At 44.1% G+C, this 13,141-nt stretch overlaps 1 protein-coding gene across 2 annotated transcripts in view; it reads left to right on the forward strand.

Moving 5' to 3' along the window:
- Positions 1-1,580: 1,580 nt before the first annotated feature.
- The window catches only part of tanc2b (tetratricopeptide repeat, ankyrin repeat and coiled-coil containing 2b), a 98,639-nt gene continuing 87,078 nt past the window's right edge, over positions 1,581-13,141 (forward strand). For both annotated transcript variants that reach the window (XM_057057938.1, XM_057057973.1), the window contains exons 1-2: positions 1,581-2,031; positions 12,807-12,922. The gene's annotated coding sequence lies outside the window, so the exon portion shown is untranslated. The remainder of the gene's footprint in view (positions 2,032-12,806; positions 12,923-13,141) is intronic.

Raw genomic sequence — 13,141 nt, forward strand, 5'->3', positions numbered from 1 at the left:
TGCTGGCTATCAAGAAGAAAGGGAGATAAAGAAGAGAGAAGCCGCAGAATTCTGAACTTTTTATGAGGATCAGTCTATTTCTTCAGTAGGACACCTTTAATTATCAAACACAAACTACCTCTTTTACTGTGAGCTTCGTCCATGCGTGCGCGTGTATTCTCGGAAGTTTCATATCATACATGTCACTGAACGGCCACAGAGAGGATGCAAATGTGTAAGTAGAGTACTTTATCGACTAAGACACGAGCGTAAACAATGTCTGAGGAAACCCGCTCTGCTTTGTTCACAGTTAAAATACTACACTTGTGCGTTCAAGGATCGACTGATCCTCCAGCCTGACACGTGCAGCCGTCTGTGTCAGAGGAGGTCCAATAGATAAGCAGGAGATCCAGGGCCAGGCTCGACTGACTCACACTCCTCTGGCCCCTCACAACTCCTGCCATCTCTCCGCAGTCTTGCGTAAGGCATCCCGATTAGGCGTCTCAGTCCATTCTGGGGAGAGGCGGCTGAATCGCGACTCTCTCTAGGCTTTGAATTCAGACGGTGGGTGAACAACAAGGAAGGAAGAGTGTGTTTCTGGAGGACTGTGGGATCCAACCATCCGTCGCTCTGTAGCCACCACAGTCATGAGGTCCACGCTGCTCTGAGCTCACAGCACGGCCGGTTTCCAGGGCTTCCTTCAGGTATTTCTTCGCCCCATTTGTCAAGAGGTAACCTTTTCTTGTACAAATCTGTCCTGTTGCGCGTTTGTTTTGCCTGTCAACTGAAAGATGCATTAGCTTTCATTACAGTCAAGCTGGCATCTCTTTTATGGACAGAACCGTCTCCTTTTAAACACCGTCAAACCGCTTAAACCAAATGCATTTTGTCAACGCACTGGCAGGAGGAAAACCCCACCAGTTATTAAAATCTGCGTTTAATTGATATAAAACGTTACTTCACTCTTTAAATGTTGCAAGTTGCTTTTAAATGGCCCCTTCGGTAAATAGGTATTGATTTCATTATGATACGTTCCGTCGGTGCCTCAGAGAACATCCATTTCACTCAAGGCCGTTTGGCAAAGCACTGGATATTTGATTTTTACCTTATACAGCACCCTTGGTCGTAATTCTGGCTGATGTTCCTGTAATATTATTGACTGGGGGGGTCAGGGTAATGTCTGACACTGGGAACCCTCTTCCCCATCGGTCATCTACAGATGTCAGATGCTCTGATCTGCACGGGAGGAAAAGTGAACCTTGATTAGTATCGACCTTGTTTCTTTTTAATAATTATAAATGATGTAGGTGCTCTCAACTAGATCCTAAATAATTTATTAAATCCACCCCCATCCCCAGTGCCCCCCCCCCCCCCCCCCCCTGCATAGTTTTACATGGTTGGACCCAGCAGCGACAAATCAGCAAGAAAAAATACAAAATTAGACCGCATATTCAACAATTACGCAAAACAACATGTGGCACATATGATTGAGGTTTAGGCGTTAATTCAACACGCTTCGTGAATTCACAGGAAGGGGGGGCAGGTTCATTTTATTGTGAAAGGCCATAGCGGAAGCCAGGTGTTTTAGAGCTTCCGCCACCTTTACGCAGCGCTAGGCAGGTCAGCACTCCATGTTGCGGCGCTGCGTGGCACTGGGCACCCTCTGGCACTGACGGCACCGCGCTCCTGACTCCTGTCCCGGCCGCTTTCCTCCCCCCAACTTTGCGCATGTAGCGGCCAGGGAGCGGACCCCGCTACCTGCTGCGGTCCCAGCGTCCAGCCGCGTCCGTGAACGCCTCCCACATTCGGAGCGAAGTCTAACAGCTCTGCTCGTCTCAGTGCCGGGGGGGCTCTCTTGTCAAAGCTGCTTGGCAGCGATTCGGAAACGCGCTGACCCGTTGGGTGATTTTTGGATCGAGGAGCCGCACGGAGCGCTGCAGCAGCGCAGACACCCGGAGGAGCCGCAACAACAGCCGCAGCCGCCGCCGCAGCAGCCGCGGAGGCGCCGATGTGATGCCAGCAAGAAATAACAAAGGTTCAAGTCAAGGAAAGGTAACCTGTCCTCCCCGCGCACCACTTGCATTTCATATCTAATTCAATCGCCTTAAAGGAAAGAAAGAAAGTTGCCAGCCTCTTGCAGAACCAGTTTATAAAGGCTCTGAAGTTGCTGCTCAAAACACAACCTACGAGCTAAGCCAATAAACACCCGCAGTTGTGTTTAATGAGATTGACTTGGCGGCTCCTTTGTACACAATGAGAAGCTCTTTTCTCAGCAGTCTGCAACATGGCCTTCATTTTATTTTATGACATGTAAGAACTGCAGCACATTCTATTTGACCTTCGATCCTCGATGGTCCAATGATTGTCTTTTATGTGAAGCACTATTTGTGTGTGTTACTGTTGGAGGCTCTTCTGAATGTGGGAGTTTTAAATTGCCACCCTGTATTGTCACTCCAGTCAAGTTACCTGCGATTAACCTACATCCTGAACTATAGGTTGGGGGGGGGGAGCTGTTCTTACTTGCTCAGTGGCTCCGGGCCAGCACCCACCTCCGTCAGCACAACCTATCATCTGACATCTGGTGGTCCTTGACGGAAACTTGTGTACTAATAGTATGTTTCAACAAAGGCTGTTAATCTGTGTAATGTCTGTTGTTATGGAAGGGAAAACGCTCATTTCCCGCTGCTTCCATCCTGCACTTCACATGGTGGAACCTGCAGAGTCTTTGAACGGGGGAACCTTGGGAGACGTTGGCAGTTGTTGTAGATGTTTTCTAACCACATAATGTCTTTTTTTTTTTTTTATGTGGTTACAAATAAACTGCACCAAGAAAAAAAAGTAATTTTAGGGCAAAGCAAGCTTCCACTCGCTGTTATGTTCGGCGGCTCCGAGCTGCTGTGATAAAGCATTTATCAGAAGAAATGGGGCCGCAGACTGGTGAAATGTTGCCCCAGCTCTCATGGTTTTTGTATGAGACTGGAGCTGCCGCCGTCTCGCTGTGCTTTCTTATTCAAGCTCTCGGTTGTCAGCTCGGCTTGGCGCAGATAAAAGACATTCATCCTCAAAGTGTTCTCTCATCACATCAGTGACATGCGCTAGTTTCTGCTCCTCTCTTACTACCCCCGTCTTTCACACATCTAACTTTTTTTTTTTTGCCTGTGTGCTTTTACATGACCGGCTGTAAAGTTTCTTCCTTGTCTCTAACATTTGTCCTTTCAGTGCTTATCTGCTGTGTGTGTGTGTGTGTGTCGGGAGGTGACAGGGCCTTGTTTTCCACTCTCCAGGCCAATGCAGCCTCTGCTCCTCACACTCACTGAGAGGTTAGAGGTCACAGCAAAAAAGAATCTGCTGTTGCAAATGGGATTACTCTGAAACTTACATTGACAAAAAATAGCCTTCAGTTTCCCCGTATAAATAAATCATGTTCCAAATCTTTAAATCTTAAAAGGAGGCACTCAGCCTTCCAGCATCAGACCAAAGCTTGAAAAACAAATAATCCCTGCACTCACGGCTGATTACTAAGGCGGACTTGAGTGTAATTGTTAGCTTTGTTAATTCACAGATTGGTCTCATTCCGCTGTTGTTGCAGAACTCTGATGATGGCATCTGTGGCAGATAATTCAGAATGATCATCAAGGGACTGTTAGTGTGTTTTTCTTGCTCAGCAGGATATTTGTGAATAGATCTGTCTCATCTACAAAGGTGCTTGTTCAGAATAGAATCCAACTCCACTGATGGAGGCTCTGTTCTTTTGTTCTAATTAAGATGGCTTCATCATAAGAGGCTTCGTTCTTCATGTTAAAAGATCGAGGAACATAAATTTCATTTCCCTAACCTTTACTTATACCCAAGATGATATTATTAAAACCTCAGATTTCCATCTTTCAGTCTATAAACCCAAAAATGAAGCACACAAAATGCAGCTTTTCTTGAAATATAACTTGGTTTCAAGTTAAAACTTTCACCAGCTGCTTTCTTGGGCACTTTCATGCAATTTATTCATGGCTGTGTGTTCTTTGAAGTGGTTAGCATTAATTAAAATGGCGCAAGTGTTTTTAATCACTCCTTCAGATATGAAAACGTCTGTTGCTTAACGAGCCAACGGTGCTTTTCCAACGCACGCCCATGGCTGAGCCGCACATCACAGCGTGTCACCCTTCCCGATCGTATCGGCTCTGAAAAATACCAGATTATTTCCCGTGCGAGGAGTAAAGGTGTTATCCTCTGGGATGGTTTGTTTCATTTCATCAAGCCGTGACGCTTTTATGCAGTATTTAATCGGGGAAAAAGCAGTCAAGGAAAAGAGGGACAGGAAAAGATGCTTGGCTTTCTACTTCGCTATGTTTGTGTAGCATGTACGCAGCAGCTTAATCATCACTTTTGGAGGAAAAAAAACATGCAGTGTAAATGGAATGGAAATTGACATTTTGCTCATAACTTATCCCTCCCTTGGCCAGTAATTCAACTGAAAAGCAGAAGGGAGAGAAGCCATACTGGCAAATTCCACCCCCCCATCAGAAAATAAGCTGCCACAGACACATCATCTGCAGCTGCAATATTGGGGAAAATATATTCCTGATAGCCTGTAAAACTCTATGAAATTGCCTCATTTACAGGACATAATGGTGCACCAAAGACCTCTAATGAGAGCCAGATTGTCCCCAGGTAGGTTTCTCGTTTTGGTGCAGGATTTTGACTTTGTAATAATAATGTGAAAGAGAGGGCTGTCTTTGTGTGCCACTCCATCCTGTTAGGGGAATTTAAACAGAGTTACAACAGAATGTATCGTTGGGGACATTTATTTTGTTGTGATGTACTTTTGGCATGTTTTCTCGCCCATTTGTGCCATCCTGCTTGGGACTGATGAAGATTTTTATAGCGAGCGTTCAGTATCGACCCTCGGCTGCTGCCATTCATCTTGAGGAAAATATCTTTCTCCACCTATCAAAAGCATCTGTGTTGCAGGTAAATGCTTTCATCAATGCCACAATTTCAGTGGGAGCTCTGTGATTAGAATCCAGCTGAATTCCTTTCAGAGAACTGCCTGAGACGTTTTTGTATGCCCGCCTCTCAACAAAGGAGCTGGATACACACCTGAAAACACAGCAACTTCAGTAAAACTAGAGCAGAGAATCAAAGTGCTTTTGCACCCCTGCATAGAGGCTCTAATCATATTGGAGCCTATTTATAGTTTCACTTCTGGTTTTTTAGCAACGAATTTAGAAGCATGAGGTCACTTTTGTCCAACCTTTGCTGATTGTGGTCACCATTGTTGTGTTAAAGGTGTGTGTGTGTGTGTGTGTGTGTGTGTTCACTGATATTGTTGAATTTCTGTTGTTGCCATGATCAGTAATGCATTGCTAAAGCAAAATGTGTCCATATATGGCTTCTCAACCATGTGCAGAGCCCCATCAAAGCTAATCTTAAGACTGCTATCTCATCTTGACTACATCTATTACCACTAATCAAAAGAAAACAGTAGAAAGAGACTTCCCGACCATGAGTGGTCTGTCAATCTCCTGCTGAATTTAATCTCAGGTAGTGTTATGTTTGGCATATTACTGTAAAATGTGAAAAAACTCTCATCTAAAACGCTGCTAAGATCTGAAAGAAAGCTGCTAAAATCATCAGTTACACAGTTGCGCGAATGTGGCCTGAAATCAGAAGCTGGTTTCTGCTGAGGGAAATATGAGAGCTCATTTCTACCACGTATCCCCTGAAGTCTGCACTGATGTATTTCATATTGGCAGTTACTGCTGCGACTGGAGTCTCCGAGCTTATTGCTGCATTGCAGCTTAAATGAAATCATGTTAATCACCTCTGTCTGGACAAGAGGAGGAGTTACATGCATTCTTTGCTACCGCTTAAATGGCTTGATGCTACCTGATTCTGACAAGAATAGCTCAGGTTTGAGATAACAAAGATTAGCGATGCTGCTCCATTCAGTCAGCCTGTCACTCAAACTTTCCTCAGGGGATCCTGAGATCCCTTTTAGCCTATTAGGCAGCTGCTTGAGCCAACCTCGCTGGCACAAGGCAGATGGGTGGAAGAGTATTCATCAGGCTTGAAAGCTGTGTCTCGTAGTTGGAACAGCAGCTTTGGAAGCAACTGCTCTCACTTTAGGAGCAAGCAGTCACCCCCCGCTCGTATTTCCGCGGTGAAAGTGCACAGTTTACAGCCACCAGACAATTCCTTGGCTGGTCTCCGTCTGTGCACACCGGAGCCGTCATCATCCAAGTGTGCTACTCGTCCTCGCAACATCTGCTCTCGCCATTAGTGGATTACCAGGGACAAAGCAGCACATTTTAACTGCACGCCATAATGGGTTCAGCTCAAGACAAATGGGGGTTGCTGCCACGCCACCTTCCTGATGGTGAGACGTTGATGGTGCCGCCACCAAGGCACAGCAATGTGATCTGTAGGCCGGCCTGAGTTTGCCAGTGAAACACTGGTGCTCTGTCATATCTAAATAGCCACACTGTTCCTTTGTGTAACTCTGTTAACAGTCCACGATGGGCCTCAGCTCCGTGATATGACGTGTGCCTTCAATGGGATAACTTGATTATAAATGGCTCATTCTTTTCCCCATCCAGCCACTACTTTTGGCTTTGTGAGCTAATATATGGCATGGCGACAAGGGCAGGAGCATAGATGATTTCATGAAAAGTAGAAAAGTTTTTTATCAATAAATTCAAGGCTCTAAAGATCAAGGAGAGAGGTTTGCTCTTTGTGAATAGTTTACCATATTCACCTGAAAATTAAATGACCTTTTCCACTCAAATTGCTTTTTACAATTTCATATTTAAGTATATGTAAGGCTTCTAACGAATTTGGAGCCCTGAAATCCCCTTCTGTGGTTACTCTCACCACACTATACATACAGCTGAACTTCAACTGAATATGTTTTCAACGTAAAATGTCATAATTGGCTTTGTTGTTGTGCAGTTGTACACCAAAACACTTTACCACTTTTTGATGCTTTAGCTTTATCTGACCTAACAATACCCTTACATTCTTGGGTTAGTGAGGCTACAAAAGTAGACTTTCAGAATTGTTGTTTCCGGGCATATGAATTCAGAATGGCGAAGTAAACAAAGCAGCAATAGTGCAGAGGGAGTGCTTGACTAAATATGCTGAATACAGAGCAATACATTTTGATGGAATGAATCAAAGTTAAGTGGAATGGGGCTTGGTCTGCATGCTGTCAGCGCGGAGCCTTGTAATGCTACGTGGCATAGCACGGCGGCTATTTTTGGAGCTCCTTTCAGCCAAACTATTGTGCTTTACCCAGGACTTGGCTCCTTGTAAGTTTCAGGAAAATATGCACATTAAAGATGTATGTTGTTTTCTTGGTTTCACCAAATGGGGAACGCCGACCACATTGTTTGCAGTGGCAAGGATTGCAAGTCCAAATACGACTGTGAAGCTCTGGAATCTATAGCAGTTTAGCCCCAGAGAGCCAACGTGTGTGTGTGTGCGTGTGTGTGTTTCTAAATAAGTCTTGAAAATGGATAATAACTTTAACCTAAAAGCCTTTCCATGCTTTCCCAAATGGGAATAAAAACGACCCTGTTGTCCACACAACACCATGCTGTTTGTTAATGCAGCAGTACTGCCAACAAGCCTTTGTTCATTAAAATAAAACAAGTCCTAATTTAATTGAAATCCATTATGTTGGCGGTCAGAAGTCCCCATGGAGTCTGGCTAAAAATACTCCATACCACCTCTGCCCCAAACACACCAAAGGGCAGGAGGTAATAGGATCTGCATAGAGCTGGATGACTAAATATACAAGATAAATGTCATAAAAAGAATTTTAGAGTGAATAAATCAAGTTGTAGTTACGCAAACATGTCCAAAAGAAGCCCCAAGACCACTCTATTAGAAATGTTAGCTTCGCTCATGTTGATTAGAAGCAACATCTTTGTATTGAGTGGAGTCTTCCTGTCAAACCATCTCTGGTTACAGCAGCGCACCATCATAATTAAGAACCAGTTGCAATGAATTATTTGCCTTTTTGTGCTGGTCAATTAATCATGCTGCTTTTAATCTGTTTTGTAGCGCCCCTCGTTTATCAAACGCTAGTTTCTGTATCATATAATATTGATGCTGAAATCACATGCAGACAGACAGCAGATCAGATGTTATTGTGGTCAAAATGTTGGACGGCTTCCTTTGCTGTCAGATATCACCAGAACGTTGGAGGAATGTGGCAAGAGTCCTGCCATGTTTGCTCCATCTGGGTCTCAGGCATCTTTCAGCACTGTTATTTTGCTGTTTTTGTTGCGTTTGTGTTGCTCTCTGACCCGCATGTACGAGCTTTTCCACCGTTGTAGACGACCGTTGAAGGAAGCGTGCAAGATGTGGCCGCTCGATCGCCGGTGACTTGAGGCTGAGGAGGCCAGCCTTCCGTCAAGGTCAGGGTCAGTCAGTATCTCAGTGGGTGACAGGAAGCCAGAGGGTCTGTCATCTGTAAATGCCTAATGAGCCACTAATTGATATCCAGCTGAACATCCCACTGTGTTAATGCCAGTTCCAAGGAAACTATGTTCTCTTCTCATTTGGCCAGGAAAACATAGAAGGCCCTGAAGCATGCATTTTATCATGTAGTCATGGAGGTAATGAGTGTTAATGACAGTGTTTTTACTGTGACAGGAGGAATAACAGAAGCTTTTCATTTTTTTTAATGCAAGGCCCTCCATTGTTCGGAGCAGATATTTAAACACAACCTACAATCCAGGTCCCAGTCACTTTTATATGTTTATCTTTAAACAGCTACACACACCAACACCTCTGTGTGATGGACGTGGCTGTGGTTTACAGAAACCATAAGCAAGGCTGTTATAATGGGAGCGCTTGTTGGGAAACAGGTAAAAGGATCTTTCTCACTGCTTCCTGCTCCACTTTTGGATCGTGTGGTGCACCTGGATGCACTGCAGTCATCCTTTTCTTTACTCTTAGGAGGCGTTTCATTTCATGCCACGCAATATACCCTCATATATCCTCTGTTGCTCTTTCAGCTGGGCCATTTCACAGTCAAAGCATCGTTATTATTCTCCAAATTGCAGTTGACTTGGGTCTTTGTCTGTTGGTCCAGTTCAAACATAGTAGCTTTGAAAGCCCCCTTAATATCGCTCCGAATTTCTGAGACCTCAATATGAAGCAAGAAACTCTTTTCATTTATTTCCTCGGTGTCAGTTGAAAGGTTGAAATTTCCATCATTCCACATTTTCTTTATTGAATGTACCAGCTGGAATTAGATGGATCTGAAGAGTGGGTCTAATCTTTGGCAATGCTTTAATCCAGCTCCCTCACCAGATCACATTCTCCACACTTTTTCAAGCCTCTAGCCGCTCTGCCAGGGCAGCTTTCATACTGTATTTGCAAAAATGTTTCATCCATCTTGATATGCAAAGACCAAACTGGTGCCCAAAATAGCTGTTGCTGTAACAGTAACAGACCTTTCATGCTTTGTTGGGACTAGACTGGGAGTTGGAGCCTGTGTTTCATGTAATCCCTCTTAATTGAAGGTTCTCGGATGACAATCGGCTCAACAATCATTTTTTTCCCCTGTTTTGTTCAGACTAGCACCTGCCACTTAGAGAAAAGAAACCTGCCAGGCTGCCGTTCCAATGTTCATTTCTCTTCCTTTTGATGAACTGCTGCATTTCATCATTATTTCAGATGTCCAAGTAGGTGTTGGAGATGATGGTGCTATTCTACAGCTTACACTAAAACCCCTTCAGAGAAGCTGGGTTTGACTGGTGCACGTTGTTTCTCAGCATCCTGTTTTGACCAGTCAAGGTCCGAGTACCACAGGTGTTTGAGGGGTTGGGAGGAAAGGGCATAAATGTGCTTAAAGGACGCAGCAGCGTTTGGAAAAGAGGGTGTTTGGAGGACACAGCACAGAAATTTCATTTGGGTTGGAGACAGAAGGAACAAATGACTCGGCAGCACCTAAAAATCCATTTCAGAAGAAGCTCCACAGCACTAGATGTGTGCCGTGCTCGACATGCCACCACTGCTGGATATATTTCCAATATGCTGAATGTGAACAAGTGCTCAGCAAGGTAATGGAGGAACTGCTGAATATGGGCCGGTACAAGCAGCTGGAGCAGCCTTCAAAGGTACAGCAGGACTGGCCAGCAGCATGAATAAAAGAAGCGCTTAAACGTTTAACTGTAGGCCCTGAAAACTGGGCAAAGGCTGCTGTGGACTGAAGGCTGATTACTGTTAAACTGGCCTTTATGAAACAGTAGCTGCAAAATTTAGCCAATTTATTAAAACATTGGCTATTGGTGATGCAGCGATGGCTTGATTAATGAGCTGCTAGGCCTTTCTTCCTTCAATGCCTTTTTAATTGGTAAGTTTCTAATGGATTACATCTGCTAATGATGACTGACTTGCCGATAAATGAGGGGCGGTGCAGTCAGAGACGTGGGATTAATTTTGACAGATGACGAGTCTATACCATGTGGGACCCAGCACGAACACAGAGATAGCCTTAAATAACCTCCGAAGCCTTATGACTTCATGGGAGCTGCAGAATCATAACAATTGCAGTATTTGTGCATTATTCTATCATGTTTTATAGTTGAACCCAAAATTTATGAGAGTTAAACAGCAACAGTGCACAATAAACAGAAAACAGGCTCATCATAGTTTATTAAGATATAAAATGACTACAGCGTCTGCAACGACTGGGTGAAAGGTCGTTTTTCAGTGTTTAGAAGTTATTAAATAATTTCAGCAACAAATGCCACTTTTCCTCTTTTTAATAATCCCATTTCATCATCTGCTGCAGCCCAGAATAACTGGTAAGAACTATTAAATTGCAGAAGCCCCTTTTTTTTATTTTATTGACGCCATTAGTTGTCGTGCAAATGTTGCCACAGGAGGTCTCAGTCACCTTGTTCCAGTCGTGCCGTCTGGTCTGAGCAGGCCAATTTATTGGAGCAGCCACTTCTCCAACAGACACTGTTGTTTCTTCTCGCTCCGGTCTCCACACAGAAGCATTTGTGTTGCAGCAAAGCTTAAACACGCCTGGCCTCTGAGAAGGAGATGAGAGGCAAGGCTTAAATGTCACATCTATCTGGGAAATTGGGACATATAATGTTGCTGGAGTAATTTGTTTCCATCCTTTCTGTGGCCTTTTTGAGTTTATAATTCAGAAGCCCAGCGGCAATTATACTTTATGACGCATTGCCGAGTTTCGAAAGAGCTTGTTTTTCTTTCCTAATTCGGTGCTTTTTGTTTGCTTCAGCGCTCCGTATCGCTGTTAGCCAGGCCAGCAGCAGAGGGAGGCTTTTTGTTTTCCTCCTCTTTTGAATCATCATCTGTTTTGGGAAATTGGCGGCGGGGGCGGGGCAGCGCCGTTGGCTCGGTGACCTCTTTGGCTCAAGGAGGTCGGGGACTCCTGGTCTTCACCGAGCTCAGAATAGAGCTCTCAACTCAAACGGCATCATATTCCCCAACATTATCAATCAGGGAGGAATCCAATCCAACATCACCCTTTGGTCACTTTTTTGTAAAACTACAAGAAATTATTTTTTTTTAAAAATTGAGTTGGAAATGATTGCTGCTTTATTTAAATTTTTCATCACTGAAAACAAACTGTCTCATACAACCATAGTAACATGGTTGCAGAAACAATTATTCAGAAGTTTTGTCGGTCTGTGAGATTTTTTTTTACTTCAAATTAAAAAAACAAAAAACAAACCCAAATGTAATCATCACTCATTTAAATTCCTTTCTCAAGCCTTCAGAGCTATGAACAATATTTCTGTATATCATCTACATATAATGTAATCAAACTGAGATGCGCTGGTGTTACTATCCAACATATTGCTCCTGCAACTTATTTACACTCCCGTTGGCTCGTGCAACTTAATTATTGTGTTGGCAACACAATGTGAAATTCAGATAAAGTCCTTTAAAGTATTCCCTGCAGAGAGCATTGTGCAAACTATAATTAGAAAATGGAAAAGACATTATGAGGCTTGTGATGCCCTTGAGAGGAGCTTGATTGTTGTGGCTGAGTTTTGTCTAAAGAATTAACACTGCGCTACTTTTTTTTTTTTACTCTGGAAGATTGACCCTGGCTGTCCTCCACGAATACGGAGAAAAAAGCTGCCTGCTCGTCTGGGAGAAATGAGGGATGGTGCAGGGACTCTGAAAAACATAAATGAATTTGGTAAATTAGGTTGGGAGACTTTGTATTCAGTGCTGACACTTAAAGGACTCGACTCTTGACTCTTGAAACGCTCCTGCTTCCCCATTTGTGGGTTATTAAAGTGCTTACCAGATAAGCTCAACATGTGTTTCTGAAGGCATTAGGCCATTAATATTAATATTTTGGAGGCTTTGCTGATCTTCTGGCCTTGTTTGCGAATGATTTGAAAATAGCAGTGTACATTTCTCAGGCTGAACATCTGTACGTCCCTCCCTGCCCCGTTGTCACAGTGTTTACCACATGATCTGCGTCCCCCACACAGCAGAATTCAGTCCCGCCTCTGCTCCAGTGCCTAACTGGCCACTAAATCACACATTTAGTCAGACTGAGTCGGGACTGGCATCTCTGAAAGCAGCGCTTTGTGTCAGGTCCGCCCCTGAGGAGGGTGACAACTGTCTACTGTCTGCCCTTTGACAACCGGCCCTTGTCCACGCTCCAAAATCTTGTGGGCATCATCGACCCCCGTTTGTTATTCTCTGACAGAAAATAAAGATCAACAGTCTCTTCAGTTTGCCTCTGTTGTGCGTCACCACAGGGCTCTCCCGGCCGCGAGTCTCCAGCTAACCTTTTTCCCCCTCTGTGCTTGTCTTTGCAGAGAACTGTCGGTTTCCCCCTCTGGAGTGAGAACGTTAGCCAGGTTCAGCCCAACGAAATGTAGCACCTGGCTGCCGTCAGAGGTGGACGCGAAGACCTGAGCTCCGTCTACTCATGGTGAGTCGTCTCTCGACCTTTCCAAAGCCACGATGACAGTTGGTAAATGTTTTATCTCATCGTTTGAAGGACCATCATCCAAACACAAGCAAATCCTGAAAAGCTTCCAAAGCTGAATTATGTTGATCTTTTATTCATCCGTCTTTGAGGAAGTGTACCCGCACCAACAGTATAGAATGAATAATTGATGATGATTATTAAAATGACACCATTAAAAAT

The sequence above is a fragment of the Takifugu flavidus genome, chromosome 1 (genome assembly GCF_003711565.1).
Source record: "Takifugu flavidus isolate HTHZ2018 chromosome 1, ASM371156v2, whole genome shotgun sequence".
Taxonomy (NCBI): domain Eukaryota; kingdom Metazoa; phylum Chordata; class Actinopteri; order Tetraodontiformes; family Tetraodontidae; genus Takifugu; species Takifugu flavidus.